Genomic DNA, 14,258 nt, shown 5'->3' with positions numbered 1-14,258 from the left:
TTTTGGTGGGGATAATATTACCTGATACCCTTTGTTTCTGGAGCGGTTGGATTTCTAGTTCAGGCCTCTTAAGAAAACGAGGGGTTCCACAAGTGGAACACTTTCAGCAGTGCCCGAAATAAGAAAGAATAGGAATAACAAATAATTTGTCTTTCTGTAATTCTATACAATAATTGCTAAACCCATTAAAGGTTTATTTAAGGCACACTTCAGGGGTGAGTCACTGATTTACAGCCTGATTCGTGGAATTATTTCCGTGAAAAATGCAGATTTGCGCACCTTTCTGCCCGAAAATCCCTGTTTGAAGTATGGGGATTTGCGGGCAGAAAGGCGCGCACATCTGTGTTTTTCACGCAAATAATCCCATGAATCAGGCAGTCAGTCTGTTCTTAAACGCCTCAACTCAGCCTTTCATCCTTCTGAGGTCGATAAATGAGTACCAACACAGGTTGGGTGATATTGTATGTATATTTGTTCTATATGAAGCGCTTAAGCGTAAGTGCTATATAATGCCACATCATTATCGTTTGGTCATGGACGTCTGTTTGCATTCACAGTGATTTGGTAATATGGGCCTATACACACTGATCTTAATGATACATATGGCGATCCATTCTTGCATGAAATGTACATCACATTATAGTGATATCGTAACCATATTTTTCGTAATGTAATTAGGAACAATGCTATGTGATGCAACTTCCTGTTTTGTCAAGGGGTGAAAGGTGATGTTCCATCGCTTCCGTGATATCACTTTGGGGTGGGGTCAAATGACACCACTTCCTGTGATGTCATCAGAGGTCATGGGGCGTGTGATGTCACTTCCGCTACCACAGGCATTTTGGTGAAATGAAGTCCCTGAAGATTTGTATTGCAAAGCTGCCCGTTACCAATCCATAGGCACGACGCCAAAAAGACGAAGGGTGGGGTTGAGACTAAACACACATGACCAGATGCCAATATGACTTGGACGCAAAGCATGAATTATTGCCGAACGTTACTGATTAACCCTGTTGTAAACATTTTCGGCGGACTTACTGTGTGACAAAGGTTCAGTGTGTCTGCAGGGATTCTCTCCTGAGCGTAACAGGATTATCTTGAGCCTCGTTTTCACGGGTCAGCATTTTATGACCGTTAATCGTTATGGGAAGGGAACTAATGCTCTTCCGTTCCCGCCACTGCTGCAATATATATCCCTCCCTCAGTGATACATGGTGCTGTGCCCCGCGGTCGACATCAATCAGCATTACCAGAGCGCAGCCCTGTTCTCATATGTAACGCTTGCGCCACGCCAGTTTTCCTATGCGAGTGTCATTCTTGATGTGAAGCTGTTGGTGCAATCGTGAACACAATTTTATGACGGTGTCCTTATTCATTGCTATCAGATTTTCTGTTATGTGATATTTGTATAGTGCCTACTGCCGTGGGTATGGCCTCAAAGTGCTGCGGTAGGTGAACGCCCTTTAGAAGACCGTCTGTGCTAAGATGCGTGTGTGCATGTTGCCGAATCGGAGGTCGGCAGAGAAAAGCTAGGTCTCCAACAGCATCTCGTATTCCAAGACAAGAAGATGGGAGCAGTGTCAAAGTGTCCAAGTGATGAAAGCTATGTAAACAGCAGGACCGAATTGTTCGTGGGACTCAACTGTATTCTATAGGTCGCAACGTGCAAAGGTCTAGAGAAAAGTATGAGTCAAATAGGGTTCATTTCAAAGGCAAGGGGTGTGCAGCTATGTGAAACAGCTGGACCACATTTTTTATGGGACTCATCTGTATTCTATGGGTCGCAGGGCACGAGTGTCGGGTGGCGTAGGTCTGAAGCCTTAGTTTTAGTCATGCTGCGCGTGTCTGCTGTGACAAGAATCAAAGTGGCAAACCTGCTTTCGAGGTGAATGCGAGTGCAGCAAAATATTGCAGTGGCGCGATTCGACGTGGCAAACTTACATCAGGAAAACTGAAAGAGGCAGAGTGCCAGTGTGACACAATATTACAGAGGTGAGATTCAATGTGGCAAACTCACATATGGAAACTCCAGGAAGCAAAATGCAAGAGTGGGAAAATATGACAGTGACAAGAATCAAATGGGCAAACTTACAATTGGGAAAACTCCAGGCGCAAAATGCAATTGTGGCAAGATATCCCAGTGGCGAGATTCAGAGTGGCAAGCCTATATTGGGAAATTATCTATCTATCTATCTATCTATCTATCTATCTATCTATCTATCTATCTATCTATCTATCTATCTATCTAAGTTCTTTTAGTGCACCACTAACCCAAAGGCCTCAGGGCGTGCACAAAAGAGAAAGAAAGAAAAGAACATATGAACAGATAAACAAACAACAGAATAAAAAAATGGAAGAGCATATAGACATAGTAGACCAGGATAAAACAGCCAACAGAGCCTGCACAAAATATTAGTGGATGTTTTAGGAGGCAAAGTGGGAGAGATTGTTGCGGCAGTCTAGAGAGATTAGCCTTGGCTTGCATCAAAGAGGTACGTTTTTAACAGTTTTTTAAAGACAGCTAGTGAGTTACTTTCAGCCAGATATCTGGCCTTGTGGAATTCCAGGAATGGAATTCCACAAGGCAGGAGCCCACAGATTGAAGCTAGCACCCCCAATTTTCTTCAATGAAGACAGGGGTTGGATCAGAGAGATGCCACAATTGGATTGTAATATACGACCAATGGGCTTCTTTTTTATCCTAGCTGTAAGGTAGAATGGGGCATCGCCCCGCAGACATTTAAATACAATGGACAGGCCCTTATGCTGCAGCCGCTATTGAACAGGTAGCCAGTGCAGGCTGCGCCTGGCCTCAGAGGTATGCATGTTACGCTTGAGTCCAAACACTGCACGCACAGCACTGGTCTGATCCACCTGCAAAGATTTAAGATTGGCCTGCGATGTGCCAATATAGAGACTATTACAATAGTCTAACTTGCAGTTCACGATCGACGCTGCAATTAAGGCAAGATTTTCTTTCGACAAATAGGACCGTATTTGCCAAAGAAGCTGAATATAAAAATGGCAAGAAGATTTCAAATAACTGATCTGCCAATTGAAAGACAGTTGGGGATCAAAAAAGACTCCGACTGGGAGGCAAAATGCAAGTGTGGCAAAATATCACAATGGCGGGATTCAGAACAACAAACCTATATTGGTAAATACTCTAGGAGGCAAATCCACGGTGTGGCAAATTAATGCAAGTTAAGGTGAGATTCAAAGTATCAAACCTATGTTGGGAATACTCTAGGAGGCAAAATGCAAGAGGGGTAACATTTCACAGTGGCAAGTTTCAAAGTAGCACACCTATATTGGTAAATACTCAGGGTGGCAAAACACAAGTGTGGCAAAATATCACTATGGCGGGATTCAAAGTAGAATCCCGGTTGGCATTTATAAAGCTAATAACTTAGTGCTGTCTCTATCTATTACCCGTTAGCAGAGGCGGGGGGTTTACACTCTACAATTAACGTTGAGATAGAGACAAAGTATTGACAGTTCAAGATACTCAAAGATTGGTTAATAATCCATCAGTTTACATAAAATAAATGTATTAGTAACAAAAGTAATGGCAATTGGACTGAAAAATATTAAAAATTCTTAAAATAACTGCACGGCAATGGTGATGCTCCCGTGTATTACTACAATATGGAAAAGTGAAAACAGAAGTTATCCGAAGACTCATTAGTCTGTTTTGGTCAAAACACAGTACAGCTCAAGTTCCAAATAGCTCAGAACTAAAAGGTCATCTAGATGTTTTGTACTCTCTTCATCTATTCCCTGTGTGACTCTCCACAGGTTCTCGTCTCAACATGTTTCAGTTCTTTTCTATCAAATAGTGAACATTCTTCAGGAGATTCCACCCAGTTTATTTCCTATTGCTGCAATAGTAACAATCACTCTGTTCTCGTGATACATTTAAATGTTCTTGGCCTGTCAATATGAAAACAAATGGAATAGTATAAGCTATCATTGCTTCTATTCTATTACAGTTCTAGTATTGAAGTCTGAACCTAGGTAGACAGGTAATTTACCTACTTAGGTTCAGAGTTCAATACTAGAACTGTAATAGAATAGAAGGAATGATAGCTTATACTATTCCATTTGTTTTATATTGACAGGCCAAGAACATTTACATGTATCACGAGGACAGAGTGATTGGGCCTCATTACACGGTAGGCGGTGGACCAAAGTGCTTTTAGCACCTTGGTCCATGCCGGTAAAATACCGGCACCGCCTTGGATGAAAGGGGAATTACCGCTCTATTCCAAGGTTGGCAGGGCGGTAATCCCCCCTTCCCAATTTCCATTTTTGCCCCATAGGGCATAATTGGAATGGGATAGGTGCTAATTACGGTTCCGCAAATTGCGATACTGTAATTAGCACCCTGGTCCCTTTGCGGGTTAGTTTTTAACGCCTGCTAAAAAGTAGGCGTTAAAGTACCAACCCACAAAGGGACCTCGTAGTAAGGCGGTAAGGGTTAACGGTCACCGGTACCATTACCGGTGACCGTTAACCCTTACCGCCTTCCGTGTAATGAGGCCCATTGTTACTATTACAGCAATAGGAAATAAACTGGGTGGAAACTTCTGAAGAATGTTCACTATTTGATAGAAAAGAACAGAAACATGTCGAGACGAGAACCTGTGGAGAGTCACACAGGGAATAGATGAAGAGAGTACAAAAGATCTAGATGACCTTTTAGTTCTGAGCTATTTGGAACTCGAACTGCACTGTGTTTTGACCAAAAACAGACTAATGAGTGTTCGGATAACATCTGTTTTCACCTTTTCATATTTTAGTAATACACGGGAACATCGCCAGTGCCGTGTAGTTGTTTTAAGAATGTTGTATATTTTACAGTCTAATTCCCATTACTTTTCTTATTAATACATTTATTTTATGTATACTGATGGATTATTAACCAATCTTTTGAGTATCTTGAACTGTCAATACTTTGTCTATATCTCAACGTTAATTGTAGAGATTCAAAGTAGCAAATCTATTTTGGGAATACTCTGGGAGGGAAAATGCACACATTTTCTCTGTTCACTGCACAAAACGCATAGTCACGTGTACTCCAGGAGGACACAGCCTACAGGCGCAGTCCTCCCCTGTCATGATTAGATGGAATGTGACAGCCACGGGTACATCAAAGCATCTCAAGAAGGGGGAAGGCACACCCTCCTCTGGCCATGGGCAGCCTAATTAAAATATCAAAGGCTCCATGGATCTGCTTTCCTATTGTTTAGTTTGGCTGGTGGCAGTGCACACTAGTGAGAGATAATTGAGGCAAGCCTGTTGGAGGGGCTTCATTGCTGAACCGACAACAGGAAGACGGGGCTAACACTCCTTTGATATGCAATGTGTTAACTTGAAGCTAGTTCTCCCACCCCTCTGTATGAAAGGCAGTGAATGGCATGTCTGGGTCCATTTGTTACCGCAGGTACCCCTGCAGAGCGGACCCCTTTCAGAGGGGAGAAGTATGTGATTTGAGGGAGACAGGAAGTCTGCTCTCGTCACAAACTACAAGAGAGACCCGTGCTTTAATCAAGAGTCACAGAGGGCTCAGTTAATCAGTGAGACACTTTGATCTACAACAGACAGGAAGATGGGTGGGACTTAGGTATATGTTCTCACCCCCTACCTTTCCTGTTGCAGAGCACTCTGGTCCTGACCTCATGCATAAGAGAAGATTGTTGGTGGGGACCCATGATTGGTTCATTAAGGTAGACATTGCCTGCACCAATCACTGGGGGCCATTTGGCTTTAAAAGAGTGATGAACCCCTCACTTAGCAGATCATCTGATGACTTTGAAAGGAGTAAGAGGGACTCATTTGGACCCGGTCTGAAAGTACAGTCTACCTTACATCTTCTGCCAGTAAAGGAAGGCCAGGAGGTCCAAGAGGGAAGCAAGATCCCTCCCCTAAACATCTACCAGGGAACAGAGGGAGATACCAGACTCAGAGGACCCATCCATCAGCTCCAGAACCGGTACCCAGCCAGCACATAGCATGCCCTGCTAGGTTCTGCCAGCAAGCATCCTGGGTGGGACGTGCCGAAGAGTATCTAAATTAAGGACAAGGTCGCTCCATGCAAACACTCTCCTAAGTTTTAGTCCGTCCGCCTTCAAAGGACAACACAAGCCCTGCGAAGAAGCTAGGAGGTGTGCCACACAAGCATCAACCAGCATCCATCTTTTAAGGACATTTTTGAGACAGTCAAGTACTCGAACCGCTACCGACTGCACTGCTGACTGTTGTCACGCCGCAGTCACCAGAGTCATCCGAGACACCTTGACCAGCGTTCCCGAACTGCCAACCTGCACAAAGACAAATATTCTTGGCCCTGAGCCACCGTGTAGGCCAGCCTGCAGCCGTCTGTCCAGACTTGCTTGCCGAACTGCCCGCCGCCTGATACCCGCAGCTGTCTCCCACCTCAAACTCTGTCTCAGGAGCTGCAAAGTGCCCTGGAACCACCTCGATGCTGCTGAGCATCAAACACTTCTTAAGCACCAGGTAAATTGTGGTCCTCTCCCCCTGGTCCTTCTCCGAAGGCCCCTAGAGACAGTTATGACCTTTTGCCCCTTGGTGCTGAAACCAAATAACCTTGAACAGTAAGACTAATTACTATACCAACTACCCTCCTGTCAGTATCCAGAGTGCATCCCTTTCCTTCGTGAAACTGTCTGTCCTCTGTGTTCCTTTACAGGATGGGTTGTATTTTGTGGTGTGCTAGAACTGTCTGTTGTAATAATAATAAAGTAGATATTTTTTAATACAACCATGACTGGACAGTCCCTTTTATCATTGGGTAATAATTGTATTTTCGCTGTGTTGCAACTAACCAATGATCCACAACCTTGCTGAGATAAGCCTGACGTTCCATCCACGTTACCAAATTTGGACAAGTAGGTTTATAATTGACTTGTGTTCCAATCTGTTCATATCCCTTCTGGTGTACTAGAGGTGTGGGGCTGATTGATGGTTTAGAAACTGATATTCATCCCTGGACCACTGGTGCCCCGGATGTTGATTCGTCACATTGGTGGCAAGCGGTCAGATCAGTAGGAGCCTTGCACACAACTTAGTCACCCAAGGATAAAAGTACTGTTGCAGGCAACGTTTAGTCACTGCTAGGTATTAGTAATAGTCAGGCAGCTTGACACAGAGACTATAAAAGGCATGACCAAGGATGTCCTGCACATCTTATGTCAAGAGAGGGGACTTCCCCACAGCACTAAGGTTAATAAACCTGAGTTGCTGACCAGCCTCCAAGCTTGGGTAGAAGCGAGAGTGGTTGGGAGAAGACCCCATGGGACGGGCTAGGACTAGTGTTCCCGAACAGACAAGGCCTTACGGAGGGGGAAAATGATGAGGACGACCGCATGAGCAGTGTTTCTCATCACTCATCCCACCGGGGGCAAGTGTGGTTTCTCAACACTCGAGAGTGTCAGTGAGGACAGGGGTTAGTGCAGTATCCCGGAGGTCCCAGGCCTCAGCACAGTCTCTAAGTGGCCCAGTAATTGTTCCGGCTATTAAAGAGGTAGCGGCTAGAAAGCTCCTGCTTGAGGAGAGGAGACTAGCGCTAGAGGAAGAAAAACAGTGTCACATGGTCACCCTAGAGCTGTGCAATCTGCCGCTTGAAGAGCAGAAGGACGCCAACAGATCCGCCTCTAGCGAAAGCAGCTTTAGTAGTGGCTCAAACCAGAATGCCCAGAATAAGCCCCAGTGGCACATACCCAAACACTTGGTACAGGCTTATGAAGTGGGGAAGGATATTTTTGACTGGTTTGAAGCGCTCAATCTGGCTTTCCAGCTACAGCAGGTGGATGAGGTACTGTGGGGTGCAGCCCTGATGAGTCGGTTACCGACACTACGGACTGATGCAATTCTTCAGTTAACTCCTGAGGAATGTCCCGTTTATGAGAGCATGAAGGCAGCCATCCCCAGGAAGTTCTGTAAAAATCCAGATCAGTAACTCAAGAACTTCAGAGAGCTCGGAAAGAAAAGTGGGCAGACATTTGAAGCGTTCACACTTTTGTCATTGAAATATCTGAGCGGGTGGGTGACTGGTAACAAAGTTGACACATTTAAAGGGATGTACAATTTGATTGCGAGTGAGCATGTGTTGAAAAATGGTGAGGTTGACTTACACCAGCATCTTGTGGACAAGACTATCACAGACCCTAGGGAGCTTGCAAAGGCTGCTGACAGGTTTGTGAGTACTCAAGTCCAAAAAAAGGCTCAGACGAGCACATCCAAATCAGAATAGAATTCGGCGGACAGAAAAGTAAACAAGGATGGGAAGGACAAAGGTCCAACCCGATCCTCTTCAAAGTCAGGTCACCAAAAGAACGTTGGGAAACCCCCAAACTCTAGTTCAGCCATGCACACCAAAAAGAAGAGCACAGGCACCCCTAACACTGGGACACCTGCGTTCGCACCACCCAAAGGTTGTTTCGTGTGTAAGGAACTGGGCCTTAGGAAAGGGGATCCTGATTGCAAGGGCTCACCCAAGCAAGCTATAGTGAAAGTTAAACTCATGGAAGAGGCCATCATTAGTGTGGGCCTTTCAGAGGAGGACTTCACAATAGGCCAGGGAGTAGCTGTTACGCTCACCTGGCTCCCACAGGGGCGTCGATCGGAACCGGACAGCAGCGGTTTCCACCCACGTGACGCGTAGTGCAGAGATGACAGACTTGGCTGGCCCACCTAATCTCGTCTGCTTGACCCAAAGAAGTATTCTCCTGAAAGTGGAGAAAGGGAATTAGCCACCCGTGGATTTGAGTGATAACCCCCCCCCCCCAACTGTTCTCCCCTCTAATCACCTCTGATGTCTCTTTTTACATTCTCACCTTAGGTTTTTAAAGGATGAGTTCTCCATCCTGCGTAGAATGCAGGGGCGCATGGATTACCAGTTACTTCACTGGTCCGTAGGAATTGGAGAGTTCCAGAACAATATTGACTCTGAGGTTCCTGGCGAGGAGCCTTAAGTATATAGTTTGTAAGAGTTCAAAATGTCTGACTTTCACTCTTGTCCGATTCCTTGCAGCTTGCAGCTTGACCCTAGAGAAGATTGACTTGTGCGGCTGGTAAAGTTCAGGTAAGAGTCTGTAGTATCCAACACTGTCCTATAAATGACACCTGTATGTAATCTGTTGCTTTCTCCCTTATTACAGGTGCTGAGTGAGAATTATGGTGTTTTGAGGAATAATACCTCTGGCGGTAAAATCAGGTAAGTCTATTATGGTGAAGGAGATTCCCGTGGTTTGTTCTTTCGGCTCTCCTGGCTATACTTTTGTTCCCCTTAGATGCCAGAGTTCGGCGAAGATGAAAGGAGACTGCGCCGGCCCGTGGAGATGAAGAATGCCTCCGGCGGTAAAATCAGGTAAGTCTATTGTGGTGACTAATATTGCCTTATTATTCTCTCGGCTCACCTTGCTGTTCTTTATTCCTCTTAGGTGCCAGAGTTTGGCGAAGAAATGAAGAAGACAGAGGTGGATCGTGGAGGTCCTGCGAAGGCTGGTGAGTATAGCGCGGCGCTGCAGCAGGCGATGCGACGGGCATCAAATAATGTCTTTCTTCCTATTCGAAGGCGCGGTGGATCCAGAATCAGGTGAGGAAAAGGTATTGTTCTTGTTCTAACCTTTTTCCTTCTTTATCCCTTTTCTCTAGGAGCTCCAGACTCGAGGCGGGCGTGGCAGAAGACTGGATGCTAGCTTGCAGGCACGGTGAGCGTTACGCTGCAGGATGCAGAATAACGCGAAGAGTGAGCTGCTCTTCGGGCGTGGTTTAAATGGCCTTCAAAGTAGTCCCAGGTAAGTAGTTCCCAAGACCACACAGGTAAGAAAATAGTCCCTGACATAAAGTAGTCCCCCTTCAGACTTCACATTGGCTTGAATGCTGCGCAGCATGGTCTGCATGAGGTAAGTGAAAGCAAATGAGCCTGGCGCCTATGGCACCAGGACTGACCCCTTCTCTCGCCTACGGTGCCAGGACTGTACCCAGATAGCCCCTAGCCGGGGCTGCTGTGTTTTTCCCAAGTATCTGGATGCCTGCTCCCGGGACAGATGGACCTGGTCCGGATGCCCGGGGGTAGGAATCATGACAGTAGCTGAATGTGGATTGGTTATACTGAGTGGAAACGGTACCGGAACTTCAGAAGAGGCCCCATTTCCCAATAATGTTGAACTCTATCTAGAACATGTGTATATCAATAGACACAAAACTCCTGCAGTCCGAGACACCGCGACAAGCATCACTACGTCACCCGCCAGTGGGTACAACCAGGCCAGTATATTGCTGTGCCTGATTTGTGCATAGGTGGGTTTGATGGTAAGAGTGCCCCTTGGCCATAGTATAGTTCAGCTGGTGAGGTGAAATGACCCAGCGCCTTGTAGCGGTGAAAGACTCCATCCTTGTCCCATGTCTGTTAGGTAATGATCTTCCTGATCCCGAAATAGTCGCATCGGCTACATGATCGAGGGGCAAAGAGAGCGCCAGACTGAACACTCGGAGAGCCTTAGGCCCTGGAGTACCTGCCAAGGGCTTGTTGGAAGGACCGGCGTGACCGGTAGCCCCTAGTCCAGTTCCACAGACTACGGAGTCGCCTACTCCTGCGGGAGAGGGGCTAGCAGCCACTGAGGACCCTACTTTGGTACCAGGGGACTCCGTGACTTCAGAGTTGCCTGGCGCAGAGCAGGAACCCCAGGTGGAGGACCAGGTGCGCAGAGATCTGAAGGGTCTGCCCAAGCTGGATGAGTTTGCATCAGAAGGGGGCCCAGGTCAGACTGACCTCTTCACAGCCCAGAAACAGTGTTCCACTCTGCCGGGTCTGCGGAACCAGGCAGAGGAGCAGGCTAAGGGCGAGGCCCCTGGACTGTTCAAGGCATACTGAGAGGATGGACTCCTGTACAGTGAGCCAAAAGATTCTGAGGATGAGGGCACCAGTAAATTGGTGATTCTTGGATTTGGCTCACCAAATTCCTTTAGCGGGTCACTTGGTAGTGACTAAGACATCAGACCGGTTGTCTGCACACTTTTACTGGCCGCAGTTTGGCATAAAAGTTAAGGAATTTGTCCAGTCCTGCCTGACTTGTCAAGCTTCTGGGAAGTCAGGTAGTGCCACAAAGGCCCCCTTAATTCCACTACCCGTGGTTCGACGGCCTTTTGAGAGAATAGGCATGAATATTGTGGGTCCTTTGGATCCTCAAACCAGCTCAGGGAATAGATATATCATGGTGGTGGTAGACCACGCCACAAGATACCATGAAGCTGTCCCTCTGACGCGCATCAAAGCCCCTGTGAGTTCGAAGGCTCTGATTGGGATATTCTCCCATGTTGGATTTCCCAAAGAAGTTGTTTCTGACAGGGGATCAAACTTCATATCAGCATACGTGAAGGCTATGTGGAAAGAGTGTGGTGTCACCTACCGGTTCTCTACCTCTTTCCATCCGCAAACCAATGGGCTTTTTGAGCAGTTCAACAAGACCCTGAAAAGGCACGATAGGTGGCTTGGAAGAGCAGCTGAGGAGGAAATGGGATGTTTTCCTGCCATGCCTCCTTTTCGCCTACAGGGAGGTGCCACAGAATGGCGTAGGGTTTAGCTCCTTTGAGATTCTGTTTAGACACCCTGTATGAGGTCCCATCAGTGTAGTGAAGAAGGAATGGGAAAGCAAACCCTCATCCCCATCACGAGATGTGGTGGACTACGTACTCAGCCTTTGGTCTAGAATGCAAAGTACCTGGAACAGTCCACAAAGAATCTAAAGGCCAGTCAGGAGCTGATGAAACACTGGCACAACCAGAAGGCCACAGTGACAGTCTATTCTCCAGGCCAGTGGGTATGGATTATGGAGCCTGTCAAACCCAGTGCCCTTCAGGACAAGTAGACTGAGCCTTAATGTGGCGGGAAAAGGTCAGTGAGGTGAATTATCTCATTGACGTGAAAGGACCTGAACATATGTGCAGGGTCTTTCAGGTGAACCGGCTAAAACCCCATTATAGCTGGGATGACTTGGTTGTGGCATAAGTGACTGGTGGGGAGACTGAGGAGGAGACCGATCCCCTCCTAGACCTCTTGCACACTGAAGCCACAGATGGGTCAGTGAAAGGTGTCAACCTTGCAACGGACCTGTCAGAACAGCAATTGATAGACTGTCGCCGTTTACTGGCACAGTTTGCAGGTCTCTTTTTCACAGACTCACAGTTGTGCATGTTGGTGCTCCCATGATGTGGACACTAGAAACAGTAAGATGGTGAAGAGTAGGATTCACCGGATGTCCGATAAGGTCAGGGACACAATGAAGGAGGAAGTTTCCAAGATGCTGTCCCTTGGAGTGATAGAGCCATCCCACAGTCCCTGGGCTAGCCCAGTGGTAGTGGTCCCTAAAAAGACCAGTGGTGGGAAGACTGAAGTTCGCTTTTGTGTGGACTACAGGGGGCTCAATTTTGTCACGAAGACAGATGCTCACCCCATTCCTTGGGCAGATGACCTAATTGACAAGCTCCTCGCTGCCAGGTACACAAGTACTTTTGACCTCACAGCAGGGTATTGGCAGGTCTGCTTGACAGAAGGAGCGAGAGAGAGGTCAGCATTCTTAACCCCAGAAGTACACTATCAGTTCACTGTGATTCCCATTCAGATTGAAGAATGCCCCTGCCACCTTTCAGGGCTAGTTAACCAGGTATTTTCTGGACTGGAAAACTTCAGTGTCGCCTATTTAGACGACATTGCTGTGTTGAACCACACCAGGGAGGATCATGTATCCCACCTGAAACAAGTGCTTCAGGCACTGCATAATGCAGGCCCGACTATCAAGGCCACGAAGTGCCAGATAGCACAGGGTACCGTGACTTACTTAGGCCACCTGTTCGGTGGAGGTAAGAAACAACCTCTCGAACCAAATCTACAGGCTGTGAAGGATTGGGACATCCCCACCACACAGATGCAGGTGAGAGCCTTTCTAGGTCTCACCGAGTACTACTGGTCCTTCATCAGAGGGTATGGGACCAGTGCTATGCCCCTGAATGATCTAATGTCCAAAGAAATGCCAAAGAAGGTAACTTGCACTCCGTCTGTCAAACCTCCTTTCAGGATTTAAAGGATGGATTGTGCAGGGCCCGAATTCTGAAAGTGCCAGACTATGGTCAGGAATTCATTATCCAGACAGACGCCTGTGATTTTGGAATTGGAGCAGTGTAAGTGCAGCTGAACACTGAAGGGGTAGAGCAACCTGTCGCCTACATTAGCAGGCGGTTGACAAAAAGGGAAAGCAACTGTGCCTTCATAGAAAAAGAGGCGTAAGCGGTCATGTGGGCCGTAAAGAAGCTGAAACCCTACATTTTTGGGTCTCACTTTATGATCCAGACAGACTACCAGCCTCTGTGATGGTTAATGGCCATGCAAGAGGAGAACCCTAAGCTTTTGTATTGGCCCATATCCCTATAGGGATGAGATATGGACATCCAGGGCAAGCCAGGCTCCCAGCATGGAAATGCAGGTGGCCTCAGCCGGTACTTTTCACCTTGATAACAAACCAAACCCTCAGTAGGGTGGTGGTTCACATGTTGAGGCTGGGGGGCATCTGAGAAGTCGAGCATCTACACAGGGAGTGTGCACTTGCCTGTACTTTCTTGATTTTTGACAATGAAAATGAATGATGGGAGATCAAACTTCAAAAATTTGTGAGGCCATTCCGCACACATTTTCTCTGCTCACCGCACGAAACGCATAGTCATGTGTACTCTGGTAGGACACAGCCTACAGGTGCTGTCCTCTCCTGTCATGTTCAGATGGAATTTGACAGCCACAGGCACATCAAAGCATCTCAAGAAGGGGGAAGGCACGCCTTCCTCTGTCCATGGGAAGCCTAATTAAAATATCAAAGGATCCATGGATCTGCTTTCCTATTGTTTGGTTTGGCTGGTGGCAGTGCACACTAATGAGAGATAATTGAGGCAAGCCTGTTGGAGGGGCTTGGTTACTGAACAAACAACAGGAAGGTACGCTAACACCCCTTTGGTATGCAATGCGTCAACTTGAAGCTAGTTCCCAGCCCTCTGTATGAAAGGCAGTGAATGACATGTCTGGGTCCATTATTTACCGCAGGTAACCCTGCAGAGCAGACCCCTTTCAGAGGGGAGAAGTATGTGATTTGAGGGAGACAGGAAATCTGTTCTTATCACAAACTTCAAGGGAGACATGTGCTTTAATCAAGAGTCACAGAGGGTTCAGTTAACCAGAGAGACACTTT

The sequence above is a fragment of the Ambystoma mexicanum genome, chromosome 6p (genome assembly GCF_040938575.1).
Source record: "Ambystoma mexicanum isolate Mex_15411 chromosome 6p, UKY_AmexF1_1, whole genome shotgun sequence".
NCBI classification, from domain to species: Eukaryota; Metazoa; Chordata; class Amphibia; order Caudata; family Ambystomatidae; genus Ambystoma; species Ambystoma mexicanum.
The sequence above is the reverse complement of the archived record's forward strand: the minus strand, read 5'-3'. Positions refer to the sequence as shown.